Genomic DNA, 5,983 nt, shown 5'->3' with positions numbered 1-5,983 from the left:
AGACTGTATATAAACATAGGCCAGTGTGATGTCATTGATTTGTAGACTTTAATTTTGAACAAAGGGCAACCTCTGGGTACACTTCATCATACTATTTATTCATCTCTGGCTCTCACAGCAAGTCTTTTGTTCTGTCTTCCTTCTTTCACCCCAACTGGTGCCGGCAGATGCCCGCCCCTCCCTGAGCTGTCACAGTAGCAGCAGCACACTGTATGATTTTGAGGAGTGGACCCAAAATGCAGACACCAAGGAACATGGAAAAAAAAACGTAAATGTTAACAGAAAGCGAGCCATTTATTGAGGATGGTAAAAGATTAAAAAACAAAAGGCAAAGGTGAAGCTAAACAATAACCTAAACTGGGGAAACTAAAGATAAACATTTAAAAAACAAAACATGAAACTTGATGTGGATATAAAGATACCTTGAAAAGTGGCACAAAGGACAACAGGCAACCTTTTTAAAGCTGCATATCTTGCGTTATATGGTGATTATTCACACGGCTCTGTTGGTGCCTGTCTGCTTGCTCAAATAAAATATTTAATCTCATTTTGTTCATTGTTCAATAATCACATTTTTATGAAAAAAACAATTAGATTGAGCAAAAGACAAGCTTTATGTACATTAGAACTTTTCACAGTGGTCACTATTCAACATCGAAGAAAAGGGCGGAGTGAATGTGATGTCTGTGTAACGGCGCTTTATTACACCCAACATAACACATAAGCCCTCAATCCTGCGCATTGATATCCTTCGTGTAAACCCGAATTTTGAACCCTGACTCTGGGCGATCTTCTGAGATTCATCCACGATTCATCCACGTTTGAAAACTGGCTTGAAGACACATCATATGTGCCAGTGTCAGCGTGGAGCGCTGTCCCCCCGCCCTCACAACCCTGGACCAACGACAGGGACGAGGAAGAGGCGGTTCTCCGGACATCGTGAGGGTGTTTGGAAATACAATGAAGGATCATCAATACTAAGACCTGGAGATCTCAGATGCTGCTGTGCATTGTTACTATGGGCATGTTGAGGTCCACCTTTGGAGCACAAACCCTTGGGCCTGATATATGTCCCTTCATCTGGGGTTGTTTCATATTCAATTTTGCATTTGGAAGATTAATATCAAGATTTGTTGGACTTCTTGGATTTCAGAAGTCCAAAGTCAACTCCAAGGCGAGGCAGCCCCATGTCATTTCTTAGGTTGACCTTGGATGAGCTTTGTTTTTTTTTTTTTGTTTTTTTTTTAACCTGTCCCGTTTGGTTCTTTTACCATCAGAATTATTGTCTAAAGGCGAAGAAAGATGCCCAACGGATTTACTTTACCAAATGGACCATCCCAGCCTTGCCGTAATGGTCCATCTGATTCACCTTTTATTGTTTATTTTATTTTCACTTGCTGAATACGGGACAGACTTGACTGGTGGAAAGAAAGGGGAGAAAGAAAGAGGGAAAGAAAAAAAAAACACCTGAGAAGAGGGACGGGGAAAAAGGGCAAAAAACAAAAACCAACAGAATAAGCAGACAAAAAAAATATATATATATATATATATCGATCACCTGGATCACCTGTTGAGAAAGAAAAAAGAAAGCAAGCAGAAGAAGACAAGAGTAATAAACAAGATCACAATGATATATGGGAATATGACAGTAAATACTAAATATTAAACATTATGGTGCAGCACGTGAGATCGACAGCGCACAGTGTGCTTTGAGGTAGGAGCCCAAAAGGGTGTAGTTTGTGTGTGTGATCACCCGTGTGTACACCTGTGAGCATGAACGTGCTTGTTTGTAAGAGGTTCCTTCATGTAATGATCTGCTAGAGGGTGTGGGGGGCCACTGCCCCGACCTCCAGGGCATGAAGCAGGTATGGAGGAGATCAAAACTCCAGACATCCAGAGGCCCCCAGAACACAAGAGACCAAGGAAGACCAACAGAGAGGCAGCCGCGCCACTATCCCAGAAAGAGCTGAGGAGAGTCCCAGATGAGGGGTCACTCAGCAGCCGCGGAGCAGAAGCCAGGGGGGGTTGCAGTGACGTGCCCGTGAGCTCCGCCGGTAGCCAGCTGTGCCTGAGTGACCGAGCCCCGGGCCGAGAGGCCGAGGGCACCCCATCCCCGAAGTGGCCCGAGCGAGCCCCAGGCTCCATGCCCCGATAAGCAGCCGCCAAGGAGTGAGCCGGTGGGTACCTGGGCGCCCACCCCCGGACACAAAGAACCACCAACGCACCGATGTCTGAGGGCGTCTGCCACCGGCAGGGGAAGTGGTGGGGGGAGATGGGCCTCCAAACCTTGGAGGGCCTGAGATGTCCCCAGAGAGGTGGGGTCTGATACCCAACCTGACATATAGACACAGACAAACAGGCACACACAGATACAAACATCCATTCCCACCCTCATGCTCTCATATACAATTACTCAACACTCACTTTGGATGAGCTTTGTACAGGTGGTTTGGCAGTAACCCTCCCATTCACATAGCCCCCTTCAACTCTGAGTACATCATCCATCAAAAACGTCTTGATTTTGGTGTTGTACAGTTTGCTGTAGGAATCCGTCAGCATCTAGAAACAGCGAGAAGTTGGTGATTGGAAAGTTTTAATTAATAGTATATAACCTACAGCCTCAGGACCCTAGGCACCCTGGTCCAGATTTCCAACGCCCTTGCTCAGTTTTCTTCGAGTGAGGACTTGAACATTATCGTCAAACTTTTTATTCTTTTTATTTGTATAAATGATTTGTACAAATCTTTTTATTTGTATAAATGCATTTTCAATTTTTTATTTTGAAAAAAATCTTTATTTTGGAAAGTGAAATGTGATCCTAGAGAGGATCAGATTTGGTGTTAATAATTTCATTTGTTTAGAAGCAATATTAGTCCCGCCTTCCACCCATGGGATCACACCAGCATGCATTAGCTAGGTCCATTGACTGTTTTCTACAGTCATTGGCTAGGTCTTTCACTTTGAAAGCAAATGAGACAGGCTGCAGATGGTGGTGCGGAATTATCGATTGATTTGGTGAGTTTGAATGCAAAAAAAAGTGTTATAAACAAGTGTACACTTGTTTATAACACTTATAAACAAGTATATAACACTTATAACATTTATTTCGGAAAGTGTATAAACACTTTCCGAAAGCACCTTGCTTTGTTTGCACTGGTGAGTTGCGCTGGTGAGTCATCTTGGTGAGTTGAGACCACGTGCTTGCTAAAGAAGTATGCTAGTCTCTTGCTAAAATTAGCATTTTGCTAACAAAAATTCAGGAGTGTTTTTTTATGTGTTTAAAAGCAATGAAAATGCCGTTTGTGTTAGAATGTGGTTTCACCACACTTTGACAATGATGTAACCAAACACTTTTATCATTTATGCACTCCTTGTGGTCAAATGTAATATTTGTTTGATGTGAAATGTATATTTTGGTGGTTTACTGTGGGAAAGTTTGCATTAAATTCTATGCGATCATACTGCGAGCAACTGTACAAGTAGCTCAGTTACTTATACAGAGTGATAAGTTAGTTGTATTTCATCTCACGATCTACAAAAACTTAAAGGATGATTTAAAAATCAATAATTTAATTGGTTATAAATATTAATCATCATTTCATGGTTAAGAGATTTTAAAAGTAGGAGTAAGAAATGAGCTGCATGGTTTTTTTCTTCTGAAAAACTTCTGAATTGTTTTGATATAAAAATCCTGCTTTCAAGTTCAAAAAGGTGGGCTGATTATGCTTTCCCTTATTTTCTAACATACATTTGTACTATTACAAAAGAAATACTTCTATTAAACGTGGCCCAGTGTTTTAAATAATGACGTGTGCATGTGTGTTAGTAATCGATGTGAGACTTAAGCTTCTCACTGATCCAAATGCTCATTTTAAGGCTGTTTTTTCAGCCCTTTGAGGGGCAGCCAATCAGGAGAATGTTGTCTTGGAGCCGCTTATAGGAAGAGGAACTAAAATGTCATTCTGTCAGACAGTAGATGAACCAAGAAGCAGAACCAAGGCTCACTCTCAAATAAAAAAGGATTATTTTGAACTGTAGCAAAAATATTGAGCTGGAAATTTGCTAATTTTAGCAGGGAAAGTTTAATATTTCTACATGTATTAACACAGACTTTGCTACTCTCTTCAAAGCTGCCAAGAATGAAAATATGGAGTTGGAAATAAGCAAACTATGTCTCTTTTAAAGTAGCTGAGAGTGAAGTGTTGGGTTTGCTGATGGTTAGTGATTTGTGTTTGCAGGTACAGCGAGCTGTCTGGAAGAAAGACTGGCTCAACTTCATTTAGCCACATCACCTGAGCAGGAGTCACCTGAGTCAGACCTGAACCATCAAAGTGTGAGTGACAGGGTGTCTTTAAGCACCTTTGAATCAAATGTGAAAGGCATGGTGGGTAATGTAGTCTCTAATATTGGCAAATTTAATAGAGTTCTCTTTCATAGTGTGTCTTCTGTCCTGTTTTCCTCCTCTTCTGGCATTTTTTCCTTCCGACTGTCATCAAGTGCTTGCTCATAAACTGGTCATCTGATTGTTGTTGTGTTTCTTTCTCTATGGGTTTAGCCTGTTGTAGGGTCTTTACAATATAAAGTGCCTTGAGGGGACTGTTGTTGTTATTTGGTGCTATATTATAGCTATATTATATTAATGAACGGATTTTAATTCAGTAGTTTATTGACATTAGCCTTCACATTTTCTACTGTTAATAACTGTTGAAGATTTAATATATTTTTTTCTTCTGTTTTTGTAGGGAAAGCAGACTCAAGGTCATCAAAGGCCCAAAGGACCGTCCTGTAAACTGGCAATAAACCAGAATACCAATATAAAGATTTTTCTTTCTATTAACAGTGGCCAAGTAAGTTAGAAAACACAGTGGATCAAAAATTAAAAAGTGTGCCACTGCACAGTGTCTCCCCGCTCAGCAGAAAAGAGCCAGCCCCATCCCTCAGCCCAGCCACACATCCACCATAGGTGAGATATATACAGCTTAATTTACTTACTGTACTTGGCTGTAACTTGTGCTAGTGTCAACTAGACAGTAATTATGCCAAATACAGGACAGTAATATCTATTGATTATCCTCATGCTGTATAACAGTTCTGTAACATTCTGTTTGTATTTCCTTAATACAGCAGCAGTCTGGAAGAATCACACCCATCATATTCACATCGAGGTGATAGTTACATGTTTGCTCACTGGGTTTTCTCATGTCTGCAGACACAAAGAACACAAATAATTTTGGGAACAACATCCAGCACCAGGGGAAGCGGATAGGAGGGAGCCCCAGTGGAAGATCTGGGTATGTGTGGGATGAGGTATGAAGTTATTCCACCATCAGTTTCATTGACGTGGGCAGCAATGTTTGTTGGAAGTACTTATGTTTTTGTTCTTTTAATGTATTTTTTTAGGAGCAATTAGCCCAGGGGCTACTCCCAGAAAGTATTCTTTGTGTGTGTTTGAGATTGTTTCATTTGAAACAGATGTCATGTCATTAATGCTGTTTGCAAACCACTGCTGACCTGTAGTATTAGCAAACTAATTCCCTAAAATACAGGGAGTGCAGAATTATTAGGCAAGTTGTATTTTTGAGGAATAATTTTATTATTGAACAACAACCATGTTCTCAATGAACCCAAAAAACTCATTAATATCAAAGCTGAATGTTTTTGGAAGTAGTTTTTAGTTTGTTTTTAGTTTTAGCTATTTTAGGGGGATATCTGTGTGTGCAGGTGACTATTACTGTGCATAATTATTAGGCAACTTAACAAAAAACAAATATATACCCATTTCAATTATTTATTTTTACCAGTGAAACCAATATAACATCTCCACATTCACAAATATACATTTCTGACATTCAAAAACAAAACAAAAACAAATCAGCGACCAATATAGCCACCTTTCTTTGCAAGGACACTCAAAAGCCTGCCATCCATGGATTCTGTCAGTGTTTTGATCTGTTCACCATCAACATTGCGTGCAGCAGCAACC

At 40.3% G+C, this 5,983-nt stretch overlaps 1 long non-coding RNA gene across 1 annotated transcript; it reads left to right on the top strand.

Annotated features, from left to right (window-relative positions):
* Nucleotides 1–2,889: 2,889 nt before the first annotated feature.
* LOC109200607 (uncharacterized) lies at nucleotides 2,890–5,308 on the top strand. Its single transcript, XR_002060767.2, has 4 exons — nucleotides 2,890–3,015; nucleotides 4,239–4,333; nucleotides 4,743–4,963; nucleotides 5,210–5,308. It is a non-coding gene; the product is annotated as an uncharacterized LOC109200607 (long non-coding RNA).
* Nucleotides 5,309–5,983: the final 675 nt, after the last annotated feature.

Source organism: Oreochromis niloticus, unplaced genomic scaffold (genome assembly GCF_001858045.2).
Source record: "Oreochromis niloticus isolate F11D_XX unplaced genomic scaffold, O_niloticus_UMD_NMBU tig00000355_pilon, whole genome shotgun sequence".
NCBI classification, from domain to species: domain Eukaryota; kingdom Metazoa; phylum Chordata; class Actinopteri; order Cichliformes; family Cichlidae; genus Oreochromis; species Oreochromis niloticus.
Note: the sequence above shows the minus strand (reverse complement) of the source record. Positions and strands in the feature narration are given on the sequence as shown.